The following is a 24,916-nucleotide window of genomic DNA, read 5'->3' as shown; positions in this document are numbered from 1 at the left end:
ATAATTGGACGGATACACACGTACATACGTATCCATGCATCTATATATAGGTATGTATATATGTATGTGTATATGTATATACGACGGTAAACGACGAACGTAGAGACGAGCGAATTTCGTCGACATTTGCTCTGTCTGTCTCTCTCTCTCTCTCTCTCTTTCTCTGTTTTCTACATGTAAACGCACGTTTAACTATCCCCTACCGGTTTTCATATTTTTCATTGGGAACGTTAAGTCGCGATAAAGCTCGTAATAAACGTCGCTCGTTTCAACTCGTAAGGTGAAAAATATCGTACGATGACGTTCTACGTAAGTATCATATCCTAGAAAAGGACGGGTATTGAGAAAAGTCGATAGTAATGACTGAAAAGAAAGAAATATTCGAATAAGCGTTAATTTACGATTTGGGGTTGGTGTCACTGACATTCGTTGATAGTAGAAACGCATAACTGAACTTACGGATAAAAACAATTAACTATCTGAGATTTTACTTACATACCTTTCTATGGTGGAAAATAAATTAACCGTTCGACGTCGTCCGACTAAATAATCTTAGCTATAGCGAATAATAATTTATTAAACGTCGTCGGCATGAAGAGAGGTAGTAACAACACAATAATAATACTAATACTATTATTATTATTATTAGTACTATTACTACTACTACTACTACTACTACTACTACTACTACTACTACTACTACTACTACTACTACTAATAATAATAATAATAATAATAATAATAATAATAATAATAATAATAATAAATAATAGATAATAATAATAATAATATCCTATCTTCAAGTGTCGTCATGTTTTATTATAGAAAAAAAATATGGGATATACGACGACTTCTAATGGTTGAAGTCGTCGGTAGCAACGACTACTTTGTTACGTCATTACTCAACGAATTCCCGTGCGTTTGACTTTTTTCTCTCTACTTGATCCTTAGATGATGTGTCGTTAAATTATAACGCGAGGAAAAAAAGAGAAAGAGAAAGAGAAAGAGAAAGAGAGAGAGAAAGAGAAAGAAAGAGAGAGAGAGAGATAAATAAAGAGAAAAATAAAGCGAAGGAGGCGTAGGTAAAAAGAAAAAGATAATATCAACGGATTAGCCGTCATTGACTGATCGCTGAGAAAAATGCTCAGGGAAATGGCTTACTTATTGCATCCGGTGAAATTGCTCGATCGTGACGAGACTGCCGGCGAACGGCCGAGTAAAACGTTTCGTTCTGTGAACATCCGACGTGCGCGCCCATCACCTCCTCCTCCTCCTCCTCCTCCTCCTCCTTCTCCTCCTCCTCCTCCTTCTCTTCCTCTTCCACCTCCTCCCACTTCCATTCCCCCAGCTACTTTTTCTTTTACAGATTCTAACTGGGAAAGCCTATCGTCGTTAAATTAAATCAATCTACTTTTACGATAGCGACTTTCGTTCGTTTACTCTTACGAATTCATTTTCTTAATTAATATATAGAAGATAACAAACACGATCTTCTTCGTTTTTCTTAGAATAACGAAGATGAAAGGAGATCTACTTAATCGTCGATTAATATATTATATAGGAACGTTATAAGATAGTTGATAATCCATAGATTACAATAAGATATATATAACGTAATAAAAATAGAAGAGTGTGAAAAGAGTGAAAACTCATCTATATTCCAAATAATAATGTTTAGAAGATTAGGTTTATGTGTGTGGCTGCGTCTGTGTGTATTGAGCTCAGAGGAGACTACCTTTTCAGACTGGTCTTAGGGTTGTGCAAGTTCTCTCTCTCTCTCTCTCTCTCTCTCTCTCTCTCTCTCTCTCTCTCTCTCTCTTTTATTCTTTCTTTCTTTCTCTCAAAGCAAATCTTTTTTTCCTCTCTTCTCTCTTTTTCGAACGGACGGAAGGAAATAAAAGTGCGCCTTGCCTCAACGGAGAGAGTCAGGTTGTCGAGCGGGCTCTTTATTTACTTTATTACAGACTCCGCTAACGGTATCGGTCGCATCTACGTCGGTTCTCTTCTTTTCGTTCCTCCCTTCTCTTCTCTCTCTCTCTCTCTCTCTTTCTCAAACCCTCCGTGCTCTCGTCTACCTCTTTTCTCTCTCTGTCTCTCTCTCTCTTTCTCTTTCTCCCGCTTTCAATCCATCGTTCTTTTTCCCTTTTACGAATTCTTCTATCGATGCCACGAGAAAAAAGGTAGAGAAAAGAGAGAAAGAGAGATAGAAAGAGAGAGAGAGAGAGAAAGAGAGAGAGAGAGAGAGAGAAAGGAGTCCGATAATTGCGCGTCCCGAGTGGACGGCCATGCGACCATGACTCTTTTCGTTTTGAATTTCCAGTAAATACTCCTCTTCCCATTCCGGAATTCTTAATTAACGTTTACATGCACGTAAAGAATAAATAGAGCTAATGATGATTATGTCGAGTCTGACTCGACGCCCTCTCAAAATAATTTATTCGATCGATCGATACAATGTTCTATTTTTAATACAATGTCAAGGATAAAAAATAAGGATAAAAAATAACACAACTTCAAAAATATAGGAGAAGACAAAAGGAAAGAAAGAACAATGGAAGAATTAGAACGGAAATAACACGTATTTGGTTAAACCGAAAGGAAAGGGGTCATCGAGGCGCACGAAAATGACAGAAAAGATCCTTTTAGACGATCATGGCGATCCATATAATTTCACGCTCGCCCGATCGCGTCTTTAGCTGGAACGAAAATGGTACCGCTAGAAACACATCGTACGAAAGTCAACTCGCTATATTTCTATCTGTATTTCTCTCTCTTTCTTTCTCTCCTTCTGTCTCCCACTCCCATTCTTTGAGCACGCTCGGTTAAACCACCGTAAATTTATTCTCATTGGTCACGGTCCAGGTACCGTCCAGTCTCTCTGTAAGAATGAGAAGAAAGAAGAAAAGATAGACAGAAAGAGAGAGAGAGAGAGAGAGAGAGAGAGAGAGAGAGAGAGAGAAAGAGAGATAGAAAGAAAGAGAAAGAGAGGTGCGTTAACAACGAGCTATCCTCCTTGTTATTGTCTTAAGGTGTCTTGCGCGTGATCGGTCGTTGTCGTCGTCGTAGTCGTCGTCTGTGTAGAACGAGAAAGGAGAGACCGAGAAAGGAAGGAAGAAACGAACGGACGTAGCGGCGAGTTGCGGCGTTAGAGAGTATGAGCGAGAAAAAAAGATAAAGAGAGAAGGAAAAGGCGAGAGAGTGTGGCTTTTGCGCGTAGGTGCCAACAATTTATTGCCCATCGTCGTCGTCGTCGTCGTCGTCGTCGTCGTCGTCGTCGTCGTCGTCGTCGTCGTCGTCGTCGTCGTCCATGGTTACACAAGTTCGTCGTCCGTGTACGTACATACATACGTAGCAAATCTCTATCTATCTATCTCTTTCTTTCTTTCTTTCTCTTCTCTTCTCTTTCTTTCTTTCTCTCTCTTCGTCTTCTTCGTCTTCGTTTTCTTTTAAAGGTCTACGAAACGTTTCATCGTTACTTTTGGGTCCCGATTACCCTACCATTCTTACGATTAGAGAAGGACCCCTTCTCAATCTCCTTCCTTCGTTCCTCCCAGGTGATTATAATACGTGAAATTCCTAGGAGCTTAAGCCGTACATGGAGAATGGGATACTGAAAGAGAAAGAAAGGGAGAGAGAGAGAGAAAGAGAGAGAGGACAGAGGAACGTTTCGAAATTCGTGACGATAATTTATATGAGACCCGGTTCCAAAGTCAGGGACAAGTCCAAGCCCTTCGTCACGATAAGATTGGATCGTCGGACGCCTTTACCGTGGATACGGCAGATACTTAAGTACGGGATAACAGCTTCCACAAAAGGTCGGACTCTCGTTCGCGTCCACGTTGGAAGAACCCAGAACGTTCCTTTTAGTCTTGTGAGAAAGAAAGGGGAGCAAGAGAAAAGAAGGTGATGATCGTTCCACGAGTATTATTTTGATCATCGTTTTGACAAAACATCAGATTCATGAAATGGAATTAAAATTAATAGGCAAACTAATGAAATTACAAATGAATTCAAAGATGAAGTCAAGGATTAAGACGTGGATGCGAATTTTTATTTAACATTATTTTAAAGATTTTCAATATTGATTGTCGATGATTATTTCTCTTCTTTTTTTTTTTTTTTTTTGTATATTGCATTTATAAGAAACGTAAATTATCAGTTTACGAATAAATCTTAAAACTTTCATTTGAATTAAATTTTTTTTCTCGAAAGTCCAAGATGTGACTATATCTGAATATCAAACTATTTAGGAATATTATTATATCAAGAACCGAGATGATTAAGGATAATGATTGACCAACACGAATTCGACTATGAATTGCATGAAAAAAACGTAAATCCTTCTCGACCTTACGAATTATACAGAAAAAAAAGAACGAAAGTTTCGATCCAAGACTGTTTATTATATTTTTATCCGTCAAATCGAATACGGCGCTTGGAAACCGATAATTATTAATCTATAAGTTAATCACATCTAAATAGCCGATAATACCGAACAGAAATATCTAGTCGAACTTATGATCAATTTAAATTGACTATAACTCCTATGGCCTCGTATTAATCGTATTCATTAATGTCAGTAGATATTCCCTCGTGACATCGAGATATTATTACTATAAGTTGGAATCATTAACTCGGAGAATTTACACGAATCTATAAATTAATTATCAAATTCATGATAATAAACTTTCATACTTATCGTCGTTTAATAATCGTTCGATTCTCGATGATCTTTCGAACAGGTTTTATCATTTTATAGTATTTTATCGTAACGAAGAAGGTAAGCGAATATTTTTTGATATCATTGATCTCATTGACAGAAAAAAAGAAAAAGAAAATGAAGATAGAGAAAGAAATAAAGAGAGAGGGAGAGAGAGAGAGAGAGGTAAAAACTGAAGTCATTTGGTTGAACAAAAGCAGGTCCCTTATAGTCAGAAAAAAAAGTCAGATCGTGTTTCATAAAGATACGGATTTATTACCATCCTGACCAAAAGGGTTTCCCGTTCAAACGAATTGGACCGAAAAAAAATAAGAATCTTTTGCTTCAACACCTTCCAGCGACGATTCAACGATGTCACGTGGTAATACTGAACACGAGAGAGAGAGAGAGAGAGAGAGAGAGAGAGAGAGAGAGAGAGAGAGAAATTGTAAAATTACGTTTCATCACGCAAAAGGAACGTTCGAATCACGCACATCGAATAACAAATCGCTCCGTATCGGTTCGGCCCTTGAACCATCTCGTGGTCTACATTTTTCTTTTCTCTCTCTCTCCTTTTCTCTCTATACGATTTTACCTTTATCGTCTTATTTAATTAAGTATATATACACTTACGTATACGTATTCGAGAGAAACGAAAAAGAATTATCGATCGTGATTCATAGAAATTGAAATAAATAAAATAGAGCAGCAAATGAAGTCGACATAATTACGAAGGAGAAATGAAAAACGTTAATGGAAAAATGCTTGCCTTCGTCAATTCGTAATAAGTGTAAAATTATTATTAAAAAGTTAGAGATATGACGGGGAACACGTTCGTTGATTCGTCCATACGATCTCAAAATGACGAGAGAACGAACGAGTGTCTCTACTTTACAATTTCATTTATAGCCAATTACATCTCGCGTAAACGATGTCGTAAATTACACTTTTGCGCGATGTCTTATCAATAGCACATAATTCTTGGCGAGGAGCGCATTACAGCCGGGGGAATGTATTCAGGGAGATTTATTAGCCGCGGCACGGTTTCTACCGATCTGGCATCAGGCTCCCGGATCGTCCGTTCTCGTATTAAATCGAAAGTCGGTGAAGCAGAAGACGAAGACGAAGACGAAGGCGAAGGCGAAGGTGAAAACGAAACGTAGACGAAGATGAAGAAGAAGACGAGGATTACTTATGTGTCCTCCTCTTTCTGATGTGTCTGCCACATGAGAGGTCAAGCGTCGATCGACGATTTGATCGAAACCGTGTAGAAACTTCGTGGGAGATCGAGAAACGTGGACCATTCGCCATAATGCCGCATGTATCTCTTTGCGAATATTACAGTCTATCTAATTAGACTCGTCGTTCGTTACGATAGTAAAAGACTAATCCTTGTTACATCTTCCTATCGAATCTCGTATCAATCTTATTTTTTTTTTCTTTTTTCGGAATCTCCATTACTTTCTAATCGCTATGCGATTAGCGAAGAACTCAAGAGTATACCTATAATAATAATAAATTTAGATGTCTAGTCGGGTACTCGATCATCGTCCGATTATTATTAACAGCAATAGTACAGGCATTTGATATTTTACTGACTTTACGAGCGTAGCAGGTACGAATGACGTAACGCTGCAACGATCTCACGCTTTTATCCGTCGAAAGCGATAAAATTGTTCCATCGAAGAACGAACGTACTTTCGAACGTAAAGTAACGCTCTCTTCGAAACACAAGTAGGTACATACGTACGTTGGGAATTACGTCCGGGGTAGTAGGTATTTAAGTACTCGGCTCTCGCTGGTTTATCGCAAGGAATAATAAAAGTTTAGCGCCGTAAAGAGTACCGAACGAGCATGATTCTATTATCGTTTCTATGTGTATCCTATCTCTATCCTATCTATGTACATCCCATCCTCGTACACACGGATAACGAATTCTACGAAGGAGTAATTTAAAAAGAATAAACAATACAAAAATGTAATAAACGATTCTTGACACTTCACAATCTCACCATTTATATAATTTCCCGTATTCCCAAATATGGCAATATGCATTTTCCGCTAAACCGGTATATACATTTATAATTTTACATATATCTCCATATATACCGTCACGTATACGTACACTATCATATTTTATAACTTTCATGCTTTACCATTCATTCATCCTTTACATATGTTCATAGGGATGTGTAGGTAACGTATCTACAAGAGAACACTAAAGAACACTTCGTTCACAATAATACACGCACTTTTCGACTCGACATCGTTTCTCTTGTTCGCCATATAGTCGATTTGTAGAGAAGTAGAGAAGTCGGCTGTGGTCCATGGATGCTGCGCGTAATAATCTGGCGATTCGCCGGGCACCTCGTTGACAGCAGCTGGTCTTGTTCCAGCATCGGAGTTCTTCCAATCCCACCTCTTCTTCTTTTTTCTCCTTCTTTCTCTCTCTTTCTTCCTTTCTCAATCTCGTTTTACTGGGCAGAGCTCTCTCTGTCTGTCTGTCTGTCTCTCTTTCTCTCTCTCTCTCTTTCTCTTTCTCTCTTTCTATCTATCTATCTATTTATCTCTTCTCTCTCTCTCTCTCTCTCTCTCTCTCTCTCTCTGTCTTTCTCTTTCCTTTCCGCACCACCGACGTGACTTAAGTCCACCCTGATTTACGCCCGCTCACCTGCTCATCCGTTTCACGAGTGGCCCACTTGCACGAGGAACCTCTTCTCTCTTTCCGGCTGCTCGGCGAGTCTCGTGGAGCCCTCGATAATTCTTCCAACCGACTTTATTATCTCGACGGGTGATCGAGATGCGTTTTACCGATCCTTCCTTCGAATCCGTCGAATACCCATCGAGACGTCCATCGAACGACGTTTCTTCCTCCAATCTCTTCTTTTTTTCTTTCTTTCCTTTCTTTTTCTTGTTCTTTTCTTTTTTTTTTTTTGTTCTTTTCGTTAAAACGTCACGAGATAGCTCTTCGATTTTTTTATCTTTGAAAACAATAGTTCTACTTCTTGCTATTAAATATTTCATATATTGGAAATTTCGTGTTCAATTAAATAAGGTTCTATTTGTCAATGGGGTACAATTTTCTATTTATCACGATCGAGTGAATTCGAAGAGGAAGAAAGAGTAGTAAAGACTTGCGTGGAACTATTCGAGAAATAATTGGAATGCGAAGGGAGTTAAAGAGCTCGACGATAGCGTATGAGTCTCGTTTCGCTGGAAAAAGCACGGATTGGTCTTATATCTCGAGTTGCTATCGTTAAACGGGCCACGTAAAGCGAAAATAAACAACGAACTCACGCAACTTGCCTTTCCTACAGGCACGATTATCACGCAAACTAATGCCTTCTCATTGTCCTGGCAAGCATTAAACAATTACACTGATAGCTTCTTAACGACTTCTGATTAATAACACTACGTTAGCGTGCGTAAACGTGACCACGCGATAACATCGCCTTCGTTCATTCCTGCAACAAAGCGTAGACCTCCCCTTTTTTGTTTTTAGTTTTACGTTCCGATGATTTTTATTAATTAGTTGAGTTATAAGCAATCGATTAGCGTCCAATTTTTGTTCTTTTTTATTTCAGTGACATTGTCTCATCGACAACGTTTCGTCTCTTTCATGTAATATCTGTAAGATCGAATAGGTCATCTCGTCGGACTATAATTAATCCAATTAAATTATATTACCGTGAAGTTATGTTAAACAGAAATCAATTATTTAATACTACGATTTATATGAATTTCTTTGCTACTAAAAATTATTACCTGTCAATCGAATGATCGTAAATTCGTCAAAGAGAGGGGAAAAAAAAAGGAAAGAAATTAGCATTCCGTCCATCGTGGATTTCGAATTTCAATTGATTACAACGATCTCTGTCAAAGGACAGTGCATAGTTCAGAATTATACAAATTCACGATAGCTTCAAATCGAACGTTTTACGATCGGGAAGATTTACAGCTCGCAGCTGGATCGCGGAACGAAAATAATACGTTTCCCGGCGAAAGCCGGTCGGATGATTCTTCTAGGTAGAGAGGTAGTTAGAGAGATGTAACGAGAAACAGCGTCAGTAGAAACAGTGGCAAAAGGACTCGATGGGTCCATCGAGATGCGTCGAAGGATGTGTGCACGAGTCGCACACCTCATTACGATTGATGGATGAACAAAGCTGAATCAAAGAAAAACGATCGTTCGACGTCTTAATTTATATGTTTGCGTAAGAGCCAATTAAAAATGACGGGGCCCCATAGGAGGCGCGTAACGGTATAAATTAGTATAAAATGGCGTGGATTAACGAGCACGAGAAGAAGGTGGAAGTTGGGTAGGTAGTAAGACACGAGTGTATCTTCAAATCTTCTTCTCGGAGATAAATACACTAACGCACGTGAAGATATGTGTGCCGAAGAGAGACATGATTTTTAGCGACGGGTAAGTAGAAGAGAGGGGAGGGAGTAAAGGAAGCCCGTTAATGACCGGTCCATGGACTTCTCGCTCTATTCAAAACCTTGAGCGATCATGAATAGTCAAAACGTTCTCGCGTAAAACGCAAGGAAGTTTATGCATTCGCGACGAGTCATTCGCGCGAGTCTTGAAAACTCGTTCCTGCCGACGGGAAAGACTCGCTCGGAGACACATCGCGCTAAGTCGTAACGGATCGTAATATAAGGCGGTAAGATGCAAATCGATGATGACTTCAGTACCATCGTAAAGACGGAATAATTCGTAGGGAAAGAAAAAAAGAGATGAACGAGAGAGAGACAAGGGGATAAAGTAAGTTTAACCGAAGAAAGTATTCGATTCGGTGTTTTATTTCTTTTTTTTTTCTTTTTCTCGTGAAAATCGTTTATACCTGGCGCGTTAGTCGCGTTACACGTAGAGACATTCCATTTCCGCATGAGCGGAGAAATCGACATAAAAAGAGGGTGAGAGAGAGAAAGAGAGAGAGAGAGAGAGAGAGATTAAGTTTATCGTCTATCGACGAAGTGGATAAGCAGTCAATAGCGTGCGGCGTTGTGAACGACGAGAATACAGGTACTCCCGTGAAATCCATCGGGGGTGTAAAGTGTAAAGTGATCCTCCGTCGAGAGGTCGGTACCGTTCGAACGATAACCTGCCGTTTCGATTAATCGAAAACGAGTTTGTCCGAGCGGAGAAGAGAAAACGACGGGAAGGCGAATGAGAGAGTAAGATGGGATGAAGGAAGGAAAAAGAGAGAGAGAGAGAGAGAGAAAGAAAGGGATAGAAAAAAAGAAGGACCACGAGAATAAAAGATTTTCGACGGTGTCACGACAAAACGCAGGTACTATGGGGACCAGTCAGAGAGCGTATATAGGCGTATATCCACGCGTAGAGTTACACACGTAGAAAGAAAGAAAGAAAGAAAGAAAGAAAGGAAGAAAGAAAACAAGAAAGAAAGAAAGAAAGAAAGAAAGAAAGAAAGAAAGAAAAAGAGAAAGAAAACTGTTCGCGAGCGGGGGGACTCCTCGGCTGTAAAGTATAAAGCATTAAGCGTTAATCTCGTCGGTGGACAAGATAATGCTCGAAGTCGGCTCCGTGTGAGGAGCCTTTGAGTGGCTATTTATCTCGAGTTTAAATCGATTTGTATGCTAATCCACGAGAGAAATCCGCCTGCGTACATAAAACTGAAGGAGGCCTACAAAACTCAGCCTCCATGAGATTCCAGATATATCCCTGACTAATTAGGCCCACCGCCGCCCTGTGGCCCCTCCTCTCTTCCTCCTCTTCCTCCTCCCTCCCCCCTCAATCCTTCTTTCCCCACTTGAAACTTGGTGCCACGACGTCGTTCTTCTTCACCCCCTTTTCGATGATACACCCGACCTCCCATCCAAGAGAGAAAAAAGAGAGATAGATAGATGGATAGATAAAGACAGAAAGAGAAAGAGTAAGAGAAAGAGAGAGAAAGAGAGTCAGATCTCTTTTCACGAGAGAAACCTTTCGTGTTTCCAGTGAACACGGGCCTCACAAGAGAACACACCACGAGGGACGATCTCTTCTAGAGAGAGCGACGCGAGATCCAAAAGAGGGAGAAGGAAGGAAGGATGGACGACGAAACGAGAAGAGCCTGTTTCGTTACGACAATCGTTGCGGTCTCTTCCCTCCTCATCCTTCTCTTCCTCCTTCTCCTTCTCTTTTTCGTCCCCTCTTCTACCTCTCCTTCTCCACCTGTATTAACTCCACCGACAAATGCCTCGGAATTCCTGGGCCCATATTGCCGCTATAAAGCCTCGTTCTTCGGTAAAGAGTAAAAGAAAAGAGAAAAGCGCCGGCAACCCCTCCTATCTTCTTTTTCTCTCTCCCACTCCTCTTTCTCTCTCTCTCTCTCTCTCTCTCTCTCTCTATCTTTTTATCTTTATATTTCTTTTGGAAGATCTCTTTCTCTTCATCGAATAATCGCGATTAACATTCGTCGACGCATAACAACAACAACCGATTTCCTTGATATTTCTTCACTCTTGAATGGGCGTTATAATCTTTGCAGCCACGAAGGTCAATGACCGTCTCATCGCTCGAAAAAGAACATGCAGGGACGTGTGTGTGTATTTCCATGCGCATATTTTATATATTTATATATATCGCATCCATATATAATTTATAATAGATCTTTCTTATTGTTTTTTTGGAATCTTTTTATTTTGTTATTCAAAGCGAAAAAGTTATATCGTTGATTATTTCATTAAAGAGAGAGACAGAGAGAGAGAGAGAGAGAAAGAGAGAGAAAGAGAAAGGGATGGATAGTCGAAAAATAGTAAGAAATTTTTCTATTAATAAGAAAATTTTCTACAAGCCTTCTAATAGTTTTGTTTTGTTTTACTTAGGTATGTAGTATCGATCGATCGATAGATCAATTCACAATTCTACGAGAATTCCATCTATGAATAATCGTATAATAAAATAAATATAAATCCTAGAAAGTATGGACTCGACATCGAAATTACAGAATAAGTTTCGAGAACCTGTTCGCCACCGGGCAGTATATATCCACGCGTGACGCAAACGGAGCTCTACGTCTCGTTCTACGTTCGATGCTTATTTTGTATATAACACCTTTCACATTTTCTACGCGTACAAATCACGTTGGCGATGCTGTGTGGAAAGCGTAAAAACGAAAAGTTAGAAAAAAGAATGAACGACGGAGAGAGAGAGAGAGAGAGAGAGAAAGAGAGAGAGACAAATTTTATTGTGATATAAACACTATATTAGTATAAAATAAAAAGAAATTTACATAAAATGACAATTATTTATTGAAATAATCTCTCTGAATTAGCAAAACAGACACGTTCTCTTTTACGAACGATTCGATTATTATTTTCAAGTAGGCGAAGGAGATAATCATGTAACTTCGACTATTAACTATTTCTCAAATAACTCCAACTGAGTTTTCTTAATAAGTCAAATTATTAGAAACGCGTGACTGATTTCACCTACGTCCTCGAAGCCACCCTCATGGATAATATCTCTCTGTTTTCGTGCTATACACCGTGGAAATGAAATACATTGTATACTAACTGAGCAAAGAACGATGTTCCATTCTGCAAGTTTTCCACGTGACCGCACATTCATTAATCAGATACTCATTAAGAACGAATACAAAATGCCTACTTATGATACATTGTACAAATATCCTGTAATTAACATGTATTAATGTGAACAAATGTTTTATTAATGACCTAAAAAACTTATTTGAATGAACGGAAAATATAAGTTAAATCGATCGCATCGAAAAGTCTTAAAATAAACAAAAAAAGAAGAAAAAAAAAGAAATATAAAAAAATAAAAAGAAAAGAAATTGTAGAAAGAAGAAAGAATGACATAGATTAAATTTTCAATGGTAAATTCAATAGTTAAACGGATGAAGAAAAATCGAATACCCTCGACATCTTTTTCTCCGATTCTCGAGAAAGATAAGATCATACCTTTTGACGAGATCGGATCGAAAAGCGTGATAATAAGCTGGACAAGTAGGTATCTGGCTCGTTCGGACATTGTTCACAAAGGCGAGAGAGCCTGGCCGGATGCCCGGCAGCGATAATAGGGGTTCGGTTTAAACAAAGGACTCTATTAGGCCGAGCGCGCGCCTGCATTTTCCATGCCAAGGCGAACTGGAAGCGAGAGTTCCATACGAAGACGGATTATGCTCCGCAATGAGACAACTCTCATTGTGCTCTCGAAGCAGCTTCCATTCGATAAAACCACCTGTTTCGCAAAAGCTAGACGTTGCGTGGTCTCTAACGTTAGTGTAGGTATATATACATACGTGTAGTTATATGCGTACGCGTTCGTACTAAGTAATAAGCAATAATAAAGTTCGCCTGGTGTGAGCACTCTTTCTATTTTTTTCGAATTTCCCTTAACACGTGTCTTCTGTTATTCATCCGCTTTTATCTCATGATAATTAATATCATTATGTAATCGCGATGTCTACTCTTTTTTTTTTCTTTTTTATTGGCCAATTCACATAGTGATTAGTCACGCCAAGTATTTTGAATTTTAATTACCAACGATTTACACTTATCCGAGGTTAATTTTTTTTTTCGCGTCAATATGTTTCGTATTTATCGCGCATTATATATCAATAATATATTTCATTTGAAAAAAAAGAAATAAGAAAAAAAAGAAGTAAAAAGATAAGAATCTGAGATATTTAAAAACAAATTATAAAATTTATATATATATATATATATATATATATATCCGATGTTATTCTCGTCATCTCAAGATTGAAACTATCGTAGAACACGCGAGAACGAGTATTCGAATAATAATCTCGCGATCGATTGAAAAGTTTTGCGCAAGAAAAACCGTTCGCCTATACTATACTCGTTCATGCTTCGAAAACAAAGCAACGACGAAGCAAAGAGCGATACGCGCTACGAGATACGCACGAAATCGATGTTGAGAATCGACGGAATACGATTAATGGATCGACGATGTTCCTTTTCAAGATAGATAGATAGAGAGAAAAAGAGAGAGAGAGAGAGAGAGAGAGAATTGATAGAGATCTTTAGCTGGCGGTGGATCGAACGCGCGAATCATCTTCGTTTGAAAAAGTATACGAATTATCTCTACGCCAAGATCTGAAAATAATAACGAAACGAAGATATTGTTGTATAGAATATGGTTGTTATATAAAAGGAAAGAAAACTGTTTTTTCCTAAGTGATTGTCTCTTTTTCTTTTCTTTCACCTCTCCTTTTTCTTCTTTATCTTCTTCCATCATGCACGGCTCCCGTATTAAAGACACTAAACGCAAAGTAAATACGGCACGCTTTTAAAGCTGAATTTTCGAACGTTTACGAGCTCTTAACGCATCGGAACGATCCGTGGCACGACTTTCCGTTACGCGGCCGAGGAAGGTAACTCAATGCCTTATCGTCAAGAAGGATGCGAAAAAACAAGCGAGGAAGATTTACGACAAGAGAAGTGTACCTGAACCAGAGGCCCGTCTTTCTTTCTCTTTCTGTTCTCTTTTACATCCCAGTTTCTCCTTTCGAAAGAGATAGAGAGAGAGAGAGAGAGAGAGAGAGGAAGAGACAGAGGGGGAAGAGAGAGAGAGAGAGAGAGAGAAAGAGAGAGAGAGGGTGCAACTCGTGTTACAAGGGCTGTAAACTCGCTCTCCTTTGTGACGCAGCGCGTAAAGGGTTTAACCCTTCGTTGGTTCGGCGCGAGGGCCGAGCTTTGCGGCTAAAATCTACGTCGGAGATGTCACCTCGACTTCTTTCTCTTCTCTTCCTTCTCTTCTTCTTCTTCTTCTACTTTTTCTTTCATTTTTCTTCTTATAATATCTACATACATATGTATGTACTAAATATATTATTATTATTATTATTATTATTATCATTATTATTATATCTCTTTCGCGTCACATGAAAATTTTGTACCATTTTCTCCATTTGAAATTTTACACTTTGGCATAGAAAATAAACGAGTAGATCTTATCGATTATGCTTATTATGCTTGTATCTAACATAAATGAAATAGAGAAACTGCTACTTTCATTCGTTCGTTCGATCACTAACATAGTCCTTTCATCGGATATTTCATCGTCTCCTTCGACAGATTTAATAATAAACTTTATCTACCGAGAGATCGTGGTATCTCGTTTCCGAACAGATTTAAAAGGACGTTGAGATTCTAGGAAAAGTCCGACAAAAATTCTTAGACATCAACAGGAGAGAGCGAATATATCGATAGCCGTTAGGTAGAACCTTTCATCTATCATTAAACATTATCGATGCTAACTGTCGATCGTAAGAAGATAGACGGCCGTAGCTCCTTGCTCTTGGCAATTTTTTTTACAAAAGACGAGACGTAAAAAGCCAACGAACGAGAGAGCGAAATGGAGAGGAGAGCTTGCTACGACCACTGAACTTTTAAATCTCCTCAAGATTCTGGAATATGACTTGAAACTCATTAAGCCGCGGGCACCTTACAATAATCCCTGTAAACCAACTCTCTCTCTCTCTCTCTCTCTCTCTCTCTCTCTCTCTCTCTCTGTCTCTCTCTTGACCCTAGAATATTCGCAGGTGCATAAAGTATGCGCACGAGACCGAATGAAAAGCGTGAAAAAAGTGCTACGTTATTGCTCGTTGCTGGCACCTAACCACCGGCGTTACTACTGCAACTACTACTACTACTACTACTACTACTACTAACTACACTACTACTACTTCTACTACCACTACCACCACTACGAGCATCATCATCATCATTACACACAACCAACAGTAGCAGCTAACAGCAACGTAATACTCGTGCGGCCATTCGTCGTAATTAAAATATTACTTTTCGAGAGCGAACGCGAACGCACCTTTCTACCTAACCGCACGTTTAGAAAGATTTTATCCTAGGTAACTTCTAATAATCTAGAATTTTACTTACGATTAACGAACGATGAAATATATAGAATGTCTCTCTTTTATCGATCCATCGATTTTCTTTCGAAAAAGACATAGCGTCATTAGCGAAATTGAAATACGGGACGTCGATAACGAATTCGAACCAATTTCGTACGCGTTTGATTAATCATCGAGAGGGATAAAAAACAAAAAAAAGAAAAAGGAAATAAGAAATGAAAAAGAAAAGGAAGAAATTGAAAGAAAGAAAAAAAGAAAATAAAGCACACGTACGTATGTACGAAGTCGATTTCTAAGAAGAACGGTTCCCCCCGTTCCTCCTCCCAGCTTTTCGAGCGTTCTCGCATATCTCTACGCGTCGGACGTTTTACGATATTCGCCAACGCCGTAAATCGTCGATCGTACCATTGGATTTATGCATCGATATCGGATGCACTTAAGTATACAAATGCGCCCTTAATTGGACTGTCTCCTCCCGTGTGCGCAATATAAAAGCGGCAGTTCGACTACCGCGCAGTCCCCAAATCATTCGGGACAGTCCGGAATCCTTTTAAGTAAAAAATATTGCCGTTTAAAAGTGGAAGCCTATCTGTTTGGTAAGACATATCATTCTAACTATACCTAACTATAACAAGTACTTTTAACATTTACCTTCTAAGAGAATGTAAAAGAAAAAAAAAAGAAAGAAAAAAAGAAGAAAAAAACATGTAATTAAAAATTATTTTCATCGATTCGAAAAAATGTTCTCTCGTTCGATAAAATCACGATCGCGTTTGGAATAATAAATGTGTGATAAGAAAAAAGAAGAAGAAGAAGGAAAAAAAAGGGACAACAAATAATAAAAAGGAAAAAGAAAAAAGGAAGGACGAACGTTAATGATCCTGGAAAGATCGAGATAACGTAAACGAGTCGCACCTTCGTTTGAAAAAAAGACGATCGAAGTCGTCCACCTCCGCGAAAGCCGAGCGCGAAACGCTTTTGATTTATTGCTTCGATACGAGAACGCTCATCTCGTCTATTAGAGTGGCCACTGAGCGACCACGTCCACTCTCGAGCGAGTAACGCGCGAGTAATACCAGCGGGTCTATCGACCGCCCACCGGCATGCTGTCTCTTTCTTTCTTTCTTCCTCTCTCGATCTCTCTCTTTCTATATATATATATCTACCTATCTATCTGGATATACATACCATGGAATTCTTAGCCACGTTAGGAACGTATAATTACGAGCTTTGATTAATAATTTATTGCGTCAGGCATACTGATGTATCTTACGAAGAGCAACTGCTGCGTTGCTCCTTTCTCACACTCGTTTTTTCCTATCGGGAGACAATTCACGTGGAGAGGGCGAAGAAAAAAAAAAAAAAAAGGAGAAAAGATTATCGTGGGGGTGAGGAATTCTTATTAACATCCTCGATAGAAACGGTACTTTGTCGCTTCGTTATCGGATAGTTATCGGATCGGTATCTTATCCTTATGTGAACGAATAAGTCGTATAAAGCAACGTATTTTATTTTATTACTGTAATTAGGTATAAGATATTATATAAAGAAGGATTAAAAATGGCGAAGAAGTACTAGAAAATTACAACGACTAGAGCTCGTCTAACTCGTTTTTATCTTCTTTTCGAGAGGTTGGAAAATACTTGGTGAATTTCAAAAGAATATCATGAGATAGAAAGAAGGATAGAGATAGACACAGAGAAAGAGAAAGAGAGAGAGAGAGATTCTTACGATTGGTCGGGGACTATGAGGATCGAGGACGAGTATCGGCGTTACGCTCGATTTAAGCGCGCTCACCGGAAGTCTATAAAAAGCGCGCGTCTCGCCAAACTCTCGAGCGTTACGACGCGGAACGGTATTTTGTTCGAGGCGTTGAGCCCACCCTCCGAGTCGAGATCGAACAATGCCAAACAGTTTCATCTTCCTTTCGATGCTCTAACATCTGTATTGAAAAAAGATCAAATACACACACACATATATACAGTATCTTTTAAAGTAAATAGAGTTCTACTCCGATCATTAATTACTTTTGACAGCTCGAAAATCAAAGCCGAAGGATACTATTTAATTTATGTAATTAACTTTGACTTAAATTATTGAAATTTCGTGCTTGTTTTTCTTTTTTTTTTTTTTTGGCCGAAAGCTCTCCAACGGATAAACCGTTTTCTTTCGACGAGGTCGCGAGAATAAGAAGGGAAAAGGGGAGAAAGATCAACGCGCGCGTTACGTTACAAACGTGACCGACCGAACGACGCTCGCGATATTTTCGCATCCGAGAGAGGAAGAAAGCGGGTGAAGGCGGGCGAACGTTCGCGCGCGATCACGTGCGCCCGATAACCGGCGTGTCGGCCTCGGACGATGCTTGTTCCACCCGTGTTGTCTACACACAACACACAACGTCTCTCGCAAGCCGCCGAACGATTATCGACGTTCGACAATCGAAGGATTTATCGTTTCGTTTTCGAAGCGCAACTCGGCTTCGAATTCACTGCGAGAAACCACGACTTCTCTCTCTCTCTCTCTCTCTCTCTCTCTCTCTCTCTCTCTCTCTCTCTGTCGCTCTCTGTCTCTTTTTTTCATTCTCTCTTCGACTGTTGAAAAAGGCGAGGTTAGTTGCTAAAGAACTTGAGAAGATATCGTTTGTATACAGCCTACGAAATCGTATTATCCCTCTAAGGAAATATTCCATGGTAACTGTTAGAAAAATTTACTCGATCGAGGACGCCGATACTACGGTGATCCGAGTCACGTTTAAGTATACCAACCTAAGTTTCCTCTCTAAAATGATTTTAACATAGGTATATATGTACTAACGTAGGTATATTGGTTTGAGAATATGTTATAGTATTTCGTAGACTTCACGTATGGCACGTGTGCCAGAGCGCAACGTTAATTGGTCATACTTGAAATTAATTCTATCACGTTAGACATTTATCTTGTTATTTTATAGCTAATTCTTACGCGTCTTAATCATATCGAAGATTTTTATCTGGATAATCTTACTCAACTAGATACGTAACTATATAATCGATTTATCTTCTCATCTATCTCTTCCATCTTTCTCATTGTTTCTTACTATACGGAAAAAACGAAAAGAAAAGAAAAGACAACAAAAATAAAAGCTTGGCATCTCTTATTCTCGGAACACTAGCTCGCGCGAATTCCAAGCTCTTCGGCTTGGCATTTCTCGATAATTAGGTGAATCCAGGTATCGTGCCGTAACGACCTTCCTCCCTTCGTTCGACGATGGCATCGTCCCTTTTGCCGGTTATCGCGTGCGATAAGTTTTAAGAAGAGTCTGGACGAGTTGGATCCGCTACAAGGGAATGCCAGTACCAAAGTGAGATAGAAACGTTTTCTGCTCGCTAGAAAGAATGCTTTTATGTTCTCTCGACATTGTACAAACTGCTGGCTTTACTCTCTTCTCGACATTGCGAGCTCTTTTATTCCAACTTCAATCAATATCTATATTCTTTTCCTTCTTTTTTTTTGTTTAATACGACGTTGGAATCCTCTAATCCGTATAAATTAGTCTACGAATATTGAAATAATTTTACGAAAAAATACAGAGAGAGACTTCTTTTTCTAATCTATTATTCGCCCAATAAGCAACGTGGAAGATATTATCCCAAAAAATTTTTATATATTACACAAGACGCGTAATATTCTTAGATCGATTCTCTTGACTTATTATTTACTCTCGATAAATAAAAATAAAATTAATTAATATCGATTAAATAATCGATCGAATAAATATTTGTCTTTCTTGAAGACTTATGATATCAAAGAAAATATTATAGGTATATATCTACAGTTTGTACGAATCAATTTGAATTTCGATGAATGTCTCGAACTTACCGTCAATTTGAAGAGACGGTTTCCACACGAAGGAAGCGTCGTCGTTCGGTGTTTGAAGGAGCGCGCGTCGTCATTACGATCGTCGGAGTTTTTCGCAATGAGATCGATGACGTTGACGTCGATTATTCCAGCGCGAGGTTATCGTTAGTCGTCCTCTTTCGTGACGTTCTTCTCTCGTCGTGTTAGTTTCACGATAGCTTCGAGCAGAGACTCGAACGAACTTCCGCAAGCGTAGATCGCGCACGCTCCTTCGTGTTTCTATGTCGATCGAGAGTGCTCGATCGTTCTCCGTTTGTAGTAGAGTGCTTTAAATCGGTCGAATAATATCCTTCTTGCTTAGGCACTTTATACGTGTAATCAAAAACGACTGATTTCCGAAATGACACCACTGCGATCGAACTAGAGAAAGAGTGTGAGAGAGAAAGATGTATATAAATATATATATATATAAATATATGTGTGTGTATGTGTGTGTGTGTGTGTGTGTAAAGACAAAGTGATTTTCTACGTTTTTCTTCAAAACAACACTCGCGTCGTTCACATCACTCGTTACACTCTTTATATCCGTGAAATCTGAATGAAAAGAGAAAAATGCGATCGAGTTAGCGAGCCAAAGACGATGGATAAGAAAGAAGAAGATAGAAAACACTGATGCATTCGTCCGGCGAAAATATCAACAAATTCTTCTTTATTCCATGTATTATTCTTCTTCGTAGCGTAACACGAGCTCACGTTTTCGAGTACATCGTTCGATCCTTTTTCTCCTTATAAATAACAGATAGGGAGAGATGTACAGTAAGCACTATGGAGATGACAACAACGACGACGACGACGACGACGACGACGACGACGACGACGGAGGTTGTAACGGGTCTGTGTGAGAGCGAGCTGGCGTTCCAGAACAATTAACCCCAAAGTCTAATCGATTTAATTAGGCGTCAGCCGTAGTCTCCTTCCGATCGATCCTGCCCTCCTCGTGTCCGTCGGGTCTCGAGTTCTCCTCCTTTTCCTCCCCGTCATCGAGTCGTCCCCCCTTGATATCCTGATCGACGAGTCGACGTCCTTCTCCGAGACGAAAATAAACCGCGAGAGAAGCGCAACAACCGGTCGCGCGATCCTCCGAAACTCTCGTCTCTCGTCGAAGAGAGCGAACAACGACGACGACAACGATGATTCCGGAAGAAAGAGTCGTGACACGACACTTCACTGATATATGTACGTTTATATATATATATATTTATATGTGCGTGTATACGTATGCATTTACATACTTCGATCGCTATTTTTCTTCGATCGATAGATCAATTAAAATATGTCAAATTTAAATATACGTATAACTAAACAAAAAAAAAAAAAAAGAAAAGAAAAAACCGAAGAAGATGAAAAAGAAGAGGAATAAAAACAAACAAACAAATAATGATGATGTCTCCGACACGTGTTCACTCGCTCGTATTTTTTTTCGCTCGATGTTGTGTTGTTTAGAAGATCCGTCGTTGTGTGCACGTGAGATAGAGGTAAAGGGGGAGAGAGAGAGAGAGAGAGAGATAAGGAGAGAGTCAGAATAGAAAAGAGTCAGACAAGAGAGGGAGGAGAGAGAGAAAATATCGGCAACCCCATCATCCTCTTTGCACGACCTTCCCTCGAGGTCGATTCAAGAAGGTGGCAGCAACAGTAACAGCAGCAGTACCAGCACAGCAGTCAAGAGAGGACGATAGCTGTCGGCGCTGACGACATGCGTTCACCAAAGAGAGACGAGCGCACGCGAGGTAGCGCGCGCGCGTGCGCGCGCTGCCGATCGCGAAGCGTGTGCACGAGAAGAACGATGACGGCGACGAGCTTCGTCGCGTTTTTTCGCGCGTGCGCGAGCCGATTTCTCGCGGTTTCCGGCGTACTCGGAAGAAGAAAAAGAAGAAAAAAAAAAGAGGATGAGAAAAAGAGGAAGAGGGAAAAAAAAGAAAATGAAAAAGAATGTGACGAGGAGAAGAAGGAGGAGGAGAATGATGATGATGATGATGATGATGATGATGATGATGATGATGATGAATAAATTCCAGTTCTTGGCTCTTAAAACTTAAAAAGCACGCGTGCCCTCACGAAAATCGGTGCGACACGTTCTCTATATTGGGAGACGCGAACCGGCGCGAACGGCCACGAACGATGACAATGATAATGATATAACAATAGCCGTGCGTTCTCCGCTGGTTCAGATCTTACACTGAAGACCAAGGTACACATACACATGTGTGTCGGCCTGGGCCGGCAGGTAGAAGGAGGTAGAGGCCGAGCGCGGTAGGAGGAGGACAAGAAGAAGAAGGAGGAGGAGGAAGAGGAGGAGGAGGAAGAGAAGGAGGAGGAGGAGGAGGAGGAGGAGTGGAGTGTGGCTAAGGAAGGAGGGGAGACACCACGCTCTTGTGCACCGGCCGCGCGCCTACATTGATGTCACACACACGTACACCAGACCCTCTCTCTCTCTCTCTCCCTCTTTCTTTCTCTTTCTTACTGACTCACTCACTTACTCACTCACTCACTCACTCACTACTCGATCTACCTTTTTCCCTCGGTGTATTTCACGATCGCGTGGAATCGAGAATGTCTGTGTGTGTGTTCGTCGCGTGCATGTAAGTAAGCCTCTAACTCTATCCTACTCTTTCTCATCCAGTACATATATCTCTCTCTTTCTCTCGGAGCACGTGTGAGAGGGCTCGTGTGCCTACACGCGAGAAGACAACGCACGCACACGGACTCTCAACTACCTCCTTCTCTCTTCTAACCGACGACTACTCCATCCGTAGAGACGCCAGGTACATATTCAGCATCGGACGAACAACATCGCCTTGCCCCGCCTCGGCAATGAACGCGAGCGCGCGAGCTTACATACGATACGATACAACCACAAGGTAGAGCCAGGTAGCGCACAAAACTGAAGGGATCTTTCAAGAGGTATAGGTGTTCCGTGTATATGGATGTTTGCGTGTATGTGTGTGTGTGTGTGATAGTCGCGAAGAAGAAGGAGACGATGAAAGGATGAGGTGGGGAGTAACAGTGAGAAAGAAAGAGAGAGACAGAGAGAGAGTGAGATGCTCTGCTGTTGCACGGAAGAAGCTGTGAGAGAGGAGAGGAGACAAGGGAGATGGAGAAAGAAAGGTTGTTGAGACTAGCCACTGGCGAAGCAAGATAGCAAATGAAAGAAAGAGAGGAGAGAGAAAGAGCCTAAAGTCCTGGTAGAGGGGTATCCATTGCTGCTGCTGCTGCTGCTGCTGCTGCTGCTGCTGCCGTTGCTGCTGCCGATGCTGATGCTGCGGCTGCTACTCATGGTGCTGCTTCTGCTGCTGCTGCTGTTGCTGCCGTGGCTGTTTAAGCCGCGAGTACGCACGCTTTAAGGCGGTCGCGCTAGTATTATCTCTCCCTCCCTCCTACCTCCCCTCCCCTACCTCTTTCTCATACCCTTACAGACTCCTGTCCATCCCGTAGCTCCAAACCTTCTTCTCCTTCTTCTTGTTCTTCTTCTTGCGCTTCTTCCTCACCATCTCCTTCCTCCAGGCATGAGAGAGCAAGAACGAACCGATCGCTCCCGAGTTGCGTTCATTCAGTTCGTGTCTCATGATAGGTAGGTAGGTAGGTAGGTAGGTAGGTAGGTAGGTAGGTACCTGTGATCGCTCAGATTTATAAAGAATCAACTTCCTGAAAATCGATCTTTTTCTTGACACCGACTCGACATTGTCTTTTCATTTTTGAAGTTCGTCGTCCAACCGTGGTACCGTTTTTTCTTGCTCGATAATTCAATCGAAAGATCGATAGGATGAAAATAATCCGATCTTAAATCTTTTACACGAAGATGAGATATGAATGAGGTCGAGATAAGTAGTTCGTGCGTTTCGTGTTCATACACGTGTATTTTGAAATCTATTCTAAATCGTATCCGCGATCGTGACCGTTCGATCGAACTTTCTTCACGCTCATCTACATCCTTTAATAATTACTAATTGCAGAGACTCACGCTTCTAGGAACGAGAAGCGATCAATGGGAATCGCTGCCACCGGCAATTAATATATTAAGCTTATACGTATGTAGCTCGTGTTCCTTTCGCTTGCTGCCTATCGTCGCGATTACACGGTATATACGGCGTCGTAAATAACGTCCACTCGAATAGCGTTCGTCTTTCGAGAAATGTCTTCTTTCTATAATGGCCGACGACGCCGGGGGATTATAAATTTTGCTCGCTCGATCGAGCTTCGGAGAAACTCAATGCGTTAATGTTATGTCTGACGGGTCCTAATTCTTTAACTCAAACACATTATAAATGAATAGATTTCATTGTATATACGATAATTTAAAGAGAGATATGAAAATAAATGTACTTGAATGTAAATAAAGACTATTTTTTTTTCTTTTTATCCAAAATATCTAATGACTACGATATATCATTATATAAATCGAATTACCCAACCTCGCAAGGGGGCTATTGCACAACTGTATTTGCCTGTCTCGATCGTGCCAAAGTGATTTGTTTGTACGCAATTTAGAACATCTGCGCGTATGGCCTTCATGGGCTGATTCGTAACTATATATCGAAGATAATAAGCATGCCACGCACCTTACAACGACGAGGAAAATTGCAAAGAAATTATATAGTTTATCTTTTCTCTCTCTCTCTCTCTCTCTCTCTCTCTGTCTCGCTCTTCTTAAATTATACAAACAAGTTCTGACGTATTAAAAGAAACAAAAAAAAAAATAAAAGAAGAAGAAGAAGAAAAAATAAAACATCCAACTAAATAAAATAAAATAAAAAGGGACAAGGTAAAAGAAAAAAAATGTCATGAAGACGAAAGAAGAAAAGCAAATGAAATAAAAAAAGAAAGAAAGAAACGGAATGCGTTTGATTTATCGTTCTCCTCCTTTACCTCCTCCAACGTCCTCGCGAACGAGCAATCGGTTGCGCCAAGCAGCGTTCCAATTTTGACTTCCACCAGAACGCATAATGAATCGATATGCAAATTCGAGAATAGGGATCATAACTCATTCGTGCGCTATCGCGTTCTCGCGCGAACTCGATCGAGAGGAGAGAAGGGGAGAGGAGTAGAATTCGCTGCTTATGCGAAGAGACGTGTACGTAGGTACATACGTCGTTACGACGACGACGACGACGACGACGACGAAGACGACGACGACGACGACAACGACGAAGACGCCTTGCGACTTGGCAGACCAGCCTGACCGTAGTCGAAGATAAGAATACCGAACGAAGGGAACTCGAACGAAGAGGACCGAAGACTGCGTTGCAATTACAAGTGCACGAGAAGAGAATTCACACATACATAGACGCATACACATACAGACACATACACACACGCGTGCGCGTTCATTCTCATGCGTGTAACTTATAAGAAAACTTTGTTTTTTTTTGTTATGCGAGATTAAAAAATACAAAGAGCATATATACATGAGAGAGAGAGAGAGAGAGAGAGAGAGAGAGAGAGAAAGGACGGA

General features: G+C 40.3%; 1 protein-coding gene across 6 annotated transcripts in view; it reads right to left on the bottom strand.

The window, feature by feature from the left end:
* Positions 1 to 24,916, bottom strand: part of LOC127062827 (transcription factor Sox-6-like) — a 171,880-nt gene that overhangs the window by 132,755 nt on the left and 14,209 nt on the right. Inside the window, exon 1 of one of the 6 annotated variants that reach the window (XM_050991661.1) lies at positions 19,429 to 19,466. The exons of 4 other annotated variants lie outside the window; for them this stretch is intronic. The gene's annotated coding sequence lies outside the window, so the exon portion shown is untranslated. Of the gene's footprint in view, positions 1 to 19,428; positions 19,467 to 24,916 lie in introns of those variants that run through there. One more of the 6 variants, XM_050991660.1, reaches the window with a different exon arrangement.

This window comes from Vespula vulgaris, chromosome 3, assembly GCF_905475345.1.
Source record: "Vespula vulgaris chromosome 3, iyVesVulg1.1, whole genome shotgun sequence".
NCBI lineage: Eukaryota > Metazoa > Arthropoda > Insecta > Hymenoptera > Vespidae > Vespula > Vespula vulgaris.
This window is presented reverse-complemented; position numbering and strand designations above follow the sequence as displayed.